Genomic DNA, 12,679 nt, shown 5'->3' with positions numbered 1-12,679 from the left:
GCATCTCTGTTTCAATTTACAGAATCTGCTCATGTAACCATCACACCAGTTGTAACACATTCCTTTATTTTGACATAACGGAAGTGACTGCTTTCCTCCTTAATATAAGGATGCAATTTGGATATTCATGGTGTCTGGGAAAAGCATGGAATTTTTCACTTATTTGTATCTTTATATAGTTGGCTTTGACCCTTGCCACAGAAACATATATATATTCCATATATATATATATATATATATATATATATATATATATGGGTGAAACTTTATAGCAAACTGCTGGTATACTGAGCCTCATGTTAAAACTCAAACTACAGAATTAAATATGAGCAGAATCCAATTACATCAAATTTTACTTAAAGGAACTCAACTTCTCTTTGGCTTACTACAATAGAAGTCTGTGTCTTATTCTGGTCAAATCCCATTGGCAGTGTATAGGGGATGGGAAAGAAGCTCACCTTCGTGCATTTAGGGGCCCAAACTGTCAGGGACTCTTGATGTCTTGCAAGGTCACCTTAGGTGTCAACCTCCAGCCTGGGGTCTTACAAAGAAAGAGTGGAGGATGGCAGGGAAGGGTTTTCTGAGACAGGCAGAGAAGTACCCAAAGAGAAAAGGGAAGAACTGGGCAAACAGCTAGCCAGTCTTGTTTACCTTAGGTATACACAGTAACAGAAATTAGGTAAAAAAATGTGATTAGAAGAGGCAGGTATGGGTATTCTACGGCATGGACTGAAATTTCATTTTTTAATGTGATTATTTTTTTACTATCTTTCAATTTTATTAACTATTGTTTAATCTGTATCTGTGTTAAGACCCTTTAACTACTCTCTAGAAGAAAAGAGAGGACTATATTTAATAATTAATAAATTAATAATAATAATATTATTGAATAATATCCTATGGGATCAAATAATAATAATTTTAATATTAGCAAACATCTACAAAACATTTCTTATATGTCAGGTACTATTCTAAGTATTTGACATATATTAACCCATTTAACAAAATCACTATGGTTAGTCATTTATTATTAATAGGTAAATAATGCTGCTTTAATCTGTGTTATTCATTTTTGTTCTGGGAAGGTTAAACCATTGCCTCATAATCTTTTTTGAAGTCTTAATTTGATTAGGAAGCCTATTTTTTATTTTCAATACAAAGGTAAACATCAGACAAGCTTAACTATACAATCGGTTAAAACACAGAATGCATGGTCTTCTCCCAGAGCTTATAACACAGTAGATCTGGGATGATGCCCAAGAGCATCAGAGTTTCCCTAAGTGACTCTGATACTGTTGGTATAGAAAAACTGAAAGGACTTAGTTTGCAAGAGTGTAGAAGCAAGGGTGTAGAAAACCCTACCTAAAGAACTTAGACCATTGGACTCTTCAAGGAATACAAGAGAATGGCTTATGAGAATGGGTACAAATCTGATTTTGATTAGAATCATAGAAAACAATGTCCCTGGATATTTCTTATAATAAGATTTCCAAAAGTTGTGTAAGCAGACAAGGCTTCAGTTAAAATCATGTCACACTGAGTTTGTCTGTCTCCGTAGAGATTCTGCCAGTGTGCTTGGTGGGACGTCCCAAACCCCTTCTAAAAAGAAAAATTCAGAGATTTTAGGGCTGCCTGATATTTAGTGCTACCTCTAAGAGAGAAATGAGAAGGCAACCAGGAAGAGATCTCACAGGCAATCCATCTCTTCAGCCAGGAGGAAGGAATGCTGAGACCATTAAGAGAGATGGGGCATTCAGGAACAATGCCCAAGGAGGGTACCACCTATAGCCCACCCTCACAGCCAGTATGGGGTGGATGCAAGCAGAATAAGAACCCCCTTCCTCAACTCTGGACTGCTTCCGACTTTGTAATTTGAGAAGAGGGCAGAACATGACATGGTGATGGACGCCCCATTCCTCTTCCTCCGTGGAGTGGGACCCCTTCCGTGCCAGAGTGAATTTCAAGACCTCCACAGAACATGACTGTATCTGGGGCCTTTTAAGTTCCCACTGTGAGATCAGTGTGTAGGACATTCTTCTGAAATGAATCGCTACATGATTTGGTCTCTGCTCCTGATTCTCACTGCCTTTGCTAGACTGGCTATTTTTAAAGTCCTGTTTTAACCATGAATGAGCAACTCGAGTCTACCTTCCAACAGGGAAAGAAATTACTATTGTTGTATCAAAAGCTGATCTTTTCCTGTTCCTCTAAGATTATGTTCCATGGGGAGGGACGATCAGTTACTCCCTCCTCTCCATCCCTTCCATCTGGGAAGGACGCAGCCCAGACAGGTGTCACCAGCAGCCATAGGGCCATAAGCTCAAATGTGTAACAAAGCTCTGTAAGAAAAGGAATCACTCCCTGAGAGTCTCTCAGTATTATCGTGCCACCAAGCATTTCTGTTTGAGAAAGGAAGGACAGAGTACAAGCTGTAAGAAGGCAAGGAGGAAGCAGTCCATTCTAGCAATTCTGCCATTATGATTTCACTTATTCATTCAGCAAGCGTTGACCGAAGGCTACTGTATACCAGCGCCGTGTTGGACTCTGGAGACACATGGGGGAAAAGGCACACATGGGTGGTCCTCTCATATACTTTCTATTCCAGCAGGAAGACCAGCTATTAAACAACGACATGCATTACTAACTAACTGTGATTCCAGTGAGGCCTGTGAAGCATGGCTACAGCCTGGGGAGCTGAGTTGGTCCAGGGATCAGGGAAAGCTCCTTGAGGAACTGACACTTAAGTCCTGAAGGATAAGTGGATTTCTCTGCTAAGAAGGATTCAAGTAGGGAAAAGAGCTATTTGAAGGCCCAGAGGTGGCAGCATAGATGGTGTATGTGAGGAGCTAGCCGAGGGCTTATGTAAGCGCAATAAAGACGGCAGGACACCAGCAGGAGATAGGGCTCCTGGAAGGTTCATATAAGGCAATCATGGGCCCACAATTAACTGTAAAATGTTCTCCAAGCATCACGGGCTTTGTCCAGAACAATCAAAGTACTGTCTTCCAATCCACCTTTTTTAAATCCAAAGCATCTGGTGCAGCGCTCTGCCAAAGGTGTCCAATGAATGTCTGATGAATAATGAATAAATTAATCAAAAATGTAAGCATGTGTATAAAACCTGTCTTTCACACCCTGAAATTTGTGCTTTGGTCCATTTGCTGCAATATTGCAAAATCATATAAGTGTCTGGGCTTCCTGAATTTGAAAAGGCAGCTTAAAATAATTATTGAATTCTGAGCCTCTATTCTCTCAAATTAATTCCCAGGGCAGCATACGTGCTCTTAACCAGCTTTTCTGGTTTTCTGTCCAAATAAAATAAGAGTATTTCAAAAGACATATTGGGCCACGGATACCACATCAGATACCAGAAAATCTTAAAATGTTTATTTACAAAAGTCAGAAGAGAGAACAGTATCATAAGCAGCTGGAAACAATATGGACAACAGAATGGAAGACTTCCTACCAAATTTCTCCACTCTTCACACACCTTTTTTCTTCATCTCTCCCCATCTCTAAATGCATTCAGCCAAAAGCTTGAGAAATTTAAAAGCAAGTTTTATGTTTTAGACAGTAGATGCTTCCTCATTCTTTCTATTCATGTTTTTGTTCATCTGTTCATATTTACTGAGTTGTACATCAGAAGCTGTGCTAAACGCAAGAGATGCAAAGACGGATGTAACACAGTCTTTACTACCTACACCTCTTAGTAGGAGGTGTAGATAGACAGTAAGTGTTCAAGTGTCTCAGGTAGGGAATTTGGGCCTGGGGGCAGTGGAAACACCAAAGAAGGAACAGCCAGTTCTATCGGAGGTGGGGTAGCAGTGGGGACCTGCTACAGAGAGGTCCAGACAAGAAAGGCTCACAGAGGAGCTGACAATTTCCTAAGTCTTGAAAGGTCCACGACCCAACAAGGGACACAGAGAGGTAGCATTCCAGACAGAACCACCAGAGCAGATGCAGAGAGATGTGAAATAGCTTGCAATACTCAAAGAACTGGGGAATTCCCTGGCAGTCCAGTGGTTAGGACTCCACCCTTCCACTGCCAGGGGCCCAGGTTCAATCACTGGTCGTGGAACTGAGATTCCACAAGCCATGCTGTGCAGACAAAAAAAAAAAAAAAAAAACAACTCCAAGAACTGCATATAGTTCAGTGCAGAAGAACACGGAGTTCAAGCCAGAGCACAAAAACAAGACTGGTTGTGGACATCTTGTATTGATGAGAAGGCAGCTACTGAAGATACTCACATGGGGGAATGATAAAGCCAAGCATTTTCTTGCCAAAACACAAGCGTAAATAATAGATTACAAGGTGGGGAAGGGATAAACTAGGAACTTGGGATTAATAGATACACACTACTATATATAAAATAAACAAAAAGGACCTACTGTATAGCACAGGAACTATATTCAATGTCTGGTAATAACCTATAATGGAAAAGAGTCTGAAAAAGGAGAACTGAATCACTTTGCTGTACACCTGAAGCACTGTAAATCAACTATACTTCAATTTTTAAAAATGAAAAAAAAGAATGCATTGGACTAACATTGACATTGGGACATTTACTGAAGAATACAAAACTAAATAATGCATTCACATCTCACAGACATTTTTCTCCCTTCTTTGACATTACAATTTCTGGAAAAAAACTAAAAATGTTTCTACTGTATGTGAAGAAATTTGGAAATTTCTTAAGTCCAAAATTCTTAATTCTAAAAAAAAAAAAAAGAAACAAAGAAAGAATGGATTATGAGGAATTTAAGACTCGAGGCAATTGTCTAGGCAAGAAGCGTTATAAAGTTAGAACTGACAGAATTCAGTTGGCTTCCTGAAAACCTAGGTCTAAAATAAAAGGGGAGTCAACACAACTTTTACTTTTCTACTAACACCTTGGTACCTTTGTATAGAATTATTCAAGGCTAGAGTTGGCTGGACTTAGATGTCATCTAACCCAGTGCCCTTAATTTGCTAAAGAATCTGAGACCCCAAGAAATAAAGGTCACAGAGCCAAGCAGGGCAGAGTAGACTCCGGTGTCCTCAATCTGAGCCAGGCATCCTAAGGGCACCCGTCTCTTCATCTCTCCCCACTTTATTAGTTAATCACTTAGTGCCCAGCTATCACATGGTACTACTAGGATTCTATTCCAAGGAACTACACAATGAATTTTTTTATAATACAAATAATTTCATTTTGTATTTTATACTTTCTTGTGTTTATGCATTATATTGTGCATGCCTAAAATTATTTTTTAAACTGTTGAAAGTCCACTTTCTGGGAGACCCAATAAACTATGACCAGTGTGAAAAACAGTGACCATTAACATTTGTAACTAATTCACATTCATCCTCGGTTTCTTGGTTGCAGTGATTCTAAGGGAGTCTTTTGCACCATGAAAACTACAAGCCTGTGTTTGAAATCTAGCTCTGCCACTTGCTAGCTGTGTGATCTTTAAAAAGTCACCTAACCTCTCTGTGCTTCAGTAAAATAGACCTAATAATAAAACCTATCTGATAGGGTTGTGGAAGTCTTAAATGAGCTAATGCTTTAGAACACTGCTTGGCATATAGTAAATACTACAGAAGTGTCAGCATTTATCAGTATGGATAAAAAGGTTCAACTAATCATGGGGTGGTCCAAAGCAGGACCCTAACAAAGACAAGGCCTATCTGTGATTACATATCACCAGAGAGGTTTATCTCTAGCTGATTTCAGCCTTCCATGAGTCTGTTGGGATGTCCCATAAAATCAAGTTAAATTTAGGGAATTCCCTGGCAGTCCAGTGGTTAAGACTCTGAGCTTTCACTGCAGGGGGCCTGGATTTGGTCCCTGGTTGGGGAACTAAAATCCCACAAGCTGCGTGGCCAAAAGTATTTTTTTAATTTTTTAAAAATTTAAAAATCAAGTTAAATTTGAAGGAGGTGATTCTCCCTCTGTCCTTGTTTGTGATTATTTTCTTCTGACGTCCAACTCTTCACAGGTTATCTTTCCTCATTAAGGAAATAATGAGGTACTATTTTGCAAGAATGGTACTAAACTTACCTGATAATATCACAAACCCTGCTGAACGTTTTCTAATGATGCTGTTGCATTTCTCCAAATAATAAGACATCCCTCCTCACGTTTTCTGATCCTGCAATCAAATGCTCATTTTTATCATTTTAATAAGACATTCCTATTCTTCCAATAATAAACACGCACTAAGAACATATAGGTGGGGGACACTCAGCTGGGTGTTAGGAATACACAGACACGACCTGTACTCAAGGGAATCACATTATTCCCTTTTCTGTTTGTTTACTTCACTCCTATCCATAGAGTACCTACTGGAAGCCAGGCCCTGTTCTTGGGAATGGTGTCTAGTGGTGAGTGAAACAACACAGACGCTGCCCTCGTGGAGCATCCAGTCTATTTTATCTATTAGGTAATAAACAGGGAAACAGACAAAGAAGCGCAAAATTACAAACTGAGAAAAGGCTTATGAAGGCAAAGAACAGGTTAAAATGAGAACCTTCTCACTCCTCCAAGGAAGGAGGTCTGTGTGTAAATAGAGTGCACAGAGAAAGCCACCGTGAAAAAGGAGAGTCGAAGGTGACACCAGCCCAGCAGCCTGCCATACAGAGAACAGAGGAAAAAACGGTCGAAGCTGAGGAAACAATGACTGAAGCCCCAGGAGGGAAACAACTTAACGATGTTCAAGCAGAAGTAGCCCTGTGTGGTGGCTGGAGTGAAGGCAGGACGATACCACATGAGACGCAGGGACGAGCAGGGACAAGAGCATGCAGGACATTACAAACCATGGCCAAGAGGGTGTATGTTATTCTTAATGCAACAGGAAGTCATTAAAAGGTTAGAAGAAGTGATGTGCAGTTTACATTTTGTAAGGTTCTGATGGACACCGTAGGAGAATGCAGCTGGAGGGAAGTGGAGAAATTCTGATTCATTTGCAAGCAGCACTGTGACCTCACTGATGAATTAAAACTGCAGGTTGAGGAACAGGGAAGAATCAAGGATGATGCCCATGCCTGTGTGTCAGGCAAGAAAGTGAATCAGGATGAAAAAGACAAAGGAGGAACTGGTTTCATGAGAAAAAAATCTGTTCCAATTTTTTGGTCTTATACAGAAAAACCCTCTTATAAATAACTACCTTACAGGAGTTAAGTCCTAATAGAGTTTCCTGTCAGCAATCCGGAAGGCTGCTTTGTGAGATACTCTGACTCTTGCTGAATTAAAAGCAGAGAGTGTTGCTCTCATCCCTGGCTCACTTCCTGCTCTGGACAACGGGCATCCATTATTAAATGTGTCTGGGAGAGTAACCCTAGGTGTTGATAGTAGCCCGAAGAAGATTCACCTCCCCTCCTCTTGGCCTGAATGTTGCTTGGCACCAGTGTAGGTTGTCCACAAGTGCAGCTGAATCCTTAATGAACCTGATGCTAGAGCACGAAATGGACAGCCATCTTAGAGTACCATATGAGCTGCCATGTTGGTGTACATTAGTAGTGAATGCGGCCACCCCAAATGATTAGCCTGAGGGTAAGTGAAATGAGGAGTCTGGAGGCAAGGTCAAGGCCCCTCAAATGATCAGTCTAACTCAGTCATGGCATTCAACTCTCTCGCCAATGACTGGTTCAGGGATAGGCATGTGAGCCAATCCTAGTCAATTCTAGTGAAGGAAAAACTGAGGGCTCTGGGGGAAATGTGTCTTGGTCCCAAGAAGAAAACACAAGGAGAGATAATCCTTTCTTTGTCCTGTGGACATTGCCATATCAGGAACCTCTACAGCCATCTTGCTCAGAATGGCTAAGGATGAAGCCAACGCATAGAGGAAGACAGAAGCCACACAATGCGCACGAGCTGAGCAGGACCCCTCCTTCCCTGGATCTCATCCTTCCTATCCCAGAGGGTAATCAAGTTCCTCATTGCTAAGCCAGTCTGATTAAGGGTTCTCTTGCTGACACTAAACACATCCTTACTAACATACGAAAGTCCCATGACTTGGGGAAATGATCAAATCGCTGTACGTTCAAAGTCCATGAAAAAACAAACCCTCTCAAGGGTTCTACTATACATTTTTTAATGCTGTACATACCTAATTTTTGGAAATCATGTAAATTCTCTCAAAAGCTTATAAATCAAGGTGTGTAGACAGAAGATATCTGGCAAAGAATTAAAGTACTTTTTAATAATGTTTTCTGTGGAATAGAACAGTCTTCAAAAGAGAAATAAGTGGAGAAAAGTCACAAATTTCAGTTGCAAAGAAAAGGCAAAAACATAAAAGTGAGAACATGTTGAAGACCATACTTTATTAAATAACCCCTGAAAGACAAAAATAAAAGAATCTACAGTAAAGGTTTCTTTCTCTTTCTTCTTGATTTATTAGCTACTAACTCAGATGAAAAGTAGAAACAGTACTATTGAAGTTGAGAGGGGAGAATTATTTGGAGGACACCTCTGATGTTGTAAACAGCAGGGAATTGTATGAGCATCAAAAATGTCTTTGGATGCCAAGTTATGGAGAGAAAGGACTTACTGAGCTTTGTGGCCCTCACATCCTAAAACAAGTAAATCACAAGAACAGGGAGAGATTAGCATGGATCACAAGATCAACAGAAGGTATATGAAAAAATTGTATTTCTTGAGCAGCTGAGCACTGAGGACCCTGAGAACATGAAAGACCTAGACCAGAAACAACAATACCCTAAATGGGAGAAGACTGCAACTGCACGATTCCACTGCCACACATCACAGGATGTCCCCAGGATCCATTCCTTACCGGCTACCTCTCTGTGAGGAAATTTCAGCTTGAGTCATGTAAGTCAGTCTGCATATTTAGATTTTGGTCACTGTGAAGCTAGACTAACTTCCTGGTCATTTATAAAAATGTCAGCTCAGATATAAACATTAGGGTACTTAGAATATTTTTGAAATATTTAACCTCTCACACACATAAAATTTTTCAGATTTTTCATCTTCTAGAAAGTGAGCAGGCCCCTATGTTTTCCCTTTTGAAATGAAAAAAAAATTTTTTTTCAACTCATTCCCCAGTTTCATACTATTTGTAGTAACAGCAATTTATTCTTTGAGCAAGTTTCCCAATAAACTTTGTCAAAGGGACCCACATGAGTGCTCATGTGTGTATAAATATACATGAAGGTGTGATTCACTGTAAGCTGAAATATGAAAAGAACAGATTTACCTAGCAAGTAAATTCAGGGATGTCTAATCACTTTACAAAATTACCCATTATGGGAGCTCTTTAAATACCGAGTTTCCATGACAAGTTTTTATAAAATTATTAATTCATAAACATCAATATACTCCAAACAAGATATACAGATTGCCAACAAACACATGAAAGAATGCTCAACATCATTAATCATTAGAGAAATGCAAATCAAAACTACAATGAGATATCATCTCACACCGATGATGGCCATCATCAAAAAGTCTAGAAACAATAAATGCTGGAGAGGGTGTGGAGAAAAGGGAACACTCTTGCACTGCTGGTGGGAATGTGAATTGGTATAGCCACTATGGAGAACAGTATGGAGGTTCCTTAAAAAACTACAAATAGAATGACCATACGACCCAGCAATCCCACTACCGGGCATATACCCTGAGAAAACCATAATTCAAAAAGAGTCATGTACCAAAATGTTCATTTCACCTCTATTTACAATAGCCAGGAGATGGAAACAACCTAAGTGTCCATCATCAGATGAATGGATAAAGAAGATGTGGCACATATATACAATGGAATATTACTCAGCCATAAAAAGAAACGAAATTGAGTTATTTGTAGTGAGGTGGATGGACCTAGAGTCTGTCATACAGAGTGAAGTAAGTCAGAAAGAGAAAGACAAATACTGTATGCTAATACATATATATGGAATCTAAGAAAAAAAAATGTCATGAAGAACCTAGGGGTAAGACGAGAATAAAGACACAGACCTACTAGAGAATGGACTTGAGGATACGGGTAGGAGGAAGGGTAAGCTGTGACAAAGTGAGAGAGTGGCATGGACATATATACGTTACCAAACGTAAAATAGATAGCTAGTGGGAAGCAGCCGCATAGCACAGGGAGATCAGCTCGGTGCTTTGTGACCACCTAGATGGGTGGGATAGGGAGGGTAGGAGGGAGGGAGACACAAGAGGGAAGAGATATGGGAACATATGTATATGTATAACTGATTCACTTTGTTATAAAGCAGAAACTAACACACCATTGTAACGCAATTATACTCCAATAAAGATGTAAAAATAAATAAATAAATAATAAACATCGATATACATATCCTGGCACTGCTCTCTCAACTCCGTGGGCTTCAGCACAGCCCCAGCCCTTGAATGACGTGGAACACACACTAAAACCTCCATCACCTGTGCAACTGACTATTGTCCTTCAAACATAGCTAAACACATTTGATTTTTTCCCTCAAGGTAAAGAGGTAACTGTGAATACGGCCAAATAACCTAGACTGTGAGAAATGCTCCACTGTCAGACTGTCTTGACTTTTTTCCTTGGAATCATAACAAAACCACGCCTGTTCTCTCCTGGAAAAAGCAATGAAAACCGACATGCCATGTGACTGTTTCAGAGGAGAAATGCGATGAGACTTGGCTGGGGGTTTCTCCTCTCTCTGGAGGGATATTTTGTTTCCCACAATGGGCACGACCTGCCTACCCCCCCGGCTGTGGGAAGCGGGAGTCAGCTGTCGTCCGAAGTCGGAGGTGGCGATGGCGGCCGTGCAGACGAGGGGGCGTTGATGGGGAGTCCACCAGGGAGACGGCTGTCATCGGGTCCTGTGGCTGCACAGGGCAGAGCAAGGACACTGACCCTCTAGAGCCAAGATGGGACGTATACCCTCCCAAGGCCAGTGGGACTTGTGATACCACCACAGGGAAGCCAGCTGTGCCCATCAAAGCAGAGGCCACCTGTGAGGACACCTGTGAGGACACCCACAGAAATACTGAGAAACACTCTGGAGGAGACTCATTTATATAAAAGGAGCCAGTGGGAGATCCTACAGCAATTATGGATTCAGGCCTTTTCACTCGGCCGTTCTCCTTTTCTGAAATGTTCTTCCAGACAGACACATAGCTTGCTTTCTTACCTGCTTTGGGTCTCTGTTCAAGTATCACCTTATCAAGAAGTTCATCTCTTTCATCTCTGACCACCTTTCTTAAAATAGCAACACACACACACAGTACCCATCCCATACCCTTACTTTAATTTGTCCAATGCACTCTCACAATCTGACATATTGCATACCTTATTGTTCAACTCTTTTCCACTGGAAGCTCTGCAAGGTAGAAATTTATGTCTACTTGTTCACGGGTTTTTTTTGTTTATTGTTTTTTGGGTTTTTCTGCGGTACGCGGGCCTTTCACTGCTGTGGCCTCTCTCGTTGCAGAGCACAGGCTCCGGATGCGCAGGCTCAGCGGCCATGGCTCACGGGCCCAGCCACTCCACGGCATGTGGGATCTTCCCGGACGTGGCACAAACCCGCGCCCCCTGCATCGGCAGGCGGGCTCTCAACCACTGCGCCATCACGGAAGCCCTTGTTCACAGTTTTATTCCCAGTACTTAGAGTAGGGCTCGGCCAAGAGTAGGCCCTCAATTATTCTTTGTTAAATAAGTAACTAAATCTACCCCACACTGTGGTCCACGGTCTCATTTCTTTGCCCCAGTCCAGAGACTGCAACAGTCACGTCTGGAACCTTGGCATCATCCACAGTAAACTTCTCCACCCCCACACCTCTCGCCTCCACTGACGTGTGCAATTTCTCCCGCCGCAGACATTCTTCAAACTCACCACGACTCCTTTTACTTTCTTCCAACCATCAACTCCATCCTTTAAACCAAACCCTTTACTTCTCATGGCTCAGCCTTCATTGAATATCATTTCGATAACATTTCTTCACGCTCTCTGTCTGAGCTGTCCTGTCCTGCTAGCCCAGCCTGGGTGGACCAGCTCCACACACCTCTGTGACTCACGCCACAGCCAGGCATCGCTGAAGAGAGTCACATAACAGAGCAATTAGCCGATTAGATGAAGCGCTATGGCCAACCTCACAAAGGTCCTCAACACTCCCACTCTAATTCCTTCATTTTCACCAGGCAGTCTCTCCTCCTAGTTTACAGAGAAAACAGAAGCTGTTAAGATGGGGAAGGCATCACCTTTTCAAAAGCAAACACACAGGCCCACTCACCTCTCACACATTCCATCAACTTTCTTATCAGCTTGAATCCCATTCTCACTTATCTTCTGAGGAAATTCCACTATCAACTATCCTTGTATATTTCTCTTTTTTCCTAGGATCTTATATTTGTTTGCGAGGGTTGCCATCACAACGCATCACAGACTGGGTGACTTAACAGAAATCTGTTGTTTCACAATTCCGGAGGCTGGAAATCAGAAAGTGTCAGTCGAGCTGGTTCCTTCTGAAGGCTTTGGATTATGTTCTGTGCTTCTTGCCTGGCTTCTGGTGGTTTGCTGGCAATCTTTGGCGTTCCTTGGCTTGTAGAAGCATCACTCCAATTTCTGCCTTCATCTTCACTTGGCCTTCTCCTTGTGTGCATATCGCTGTGTCCAAATTTCCACTTTTTGAAAGGACACCAGTCATAGTGGATTAGGGCCACCTCACTCCAGGTTGACCGCACCCTCACTTCAGAT

The sequence above is a fragment of the Mesoplodon bidens genome (assembly GCF_964165515.1).
Source record: "Mesoplodon bidens genome assembly, chromosome: 16".
NCBI classification, from domain to species: domain Eukaryota; kingdom Metazoa; phylum Chordata; class Mammalia; order Artiodactyla; family Ziphiidae; genus Mesoplodon; species Mesoplodon bidens.
The sequence above is the reverse complement of the archived record's forward strand: the minus strand, read 5'-3'. Positions refer to the sequence as shown.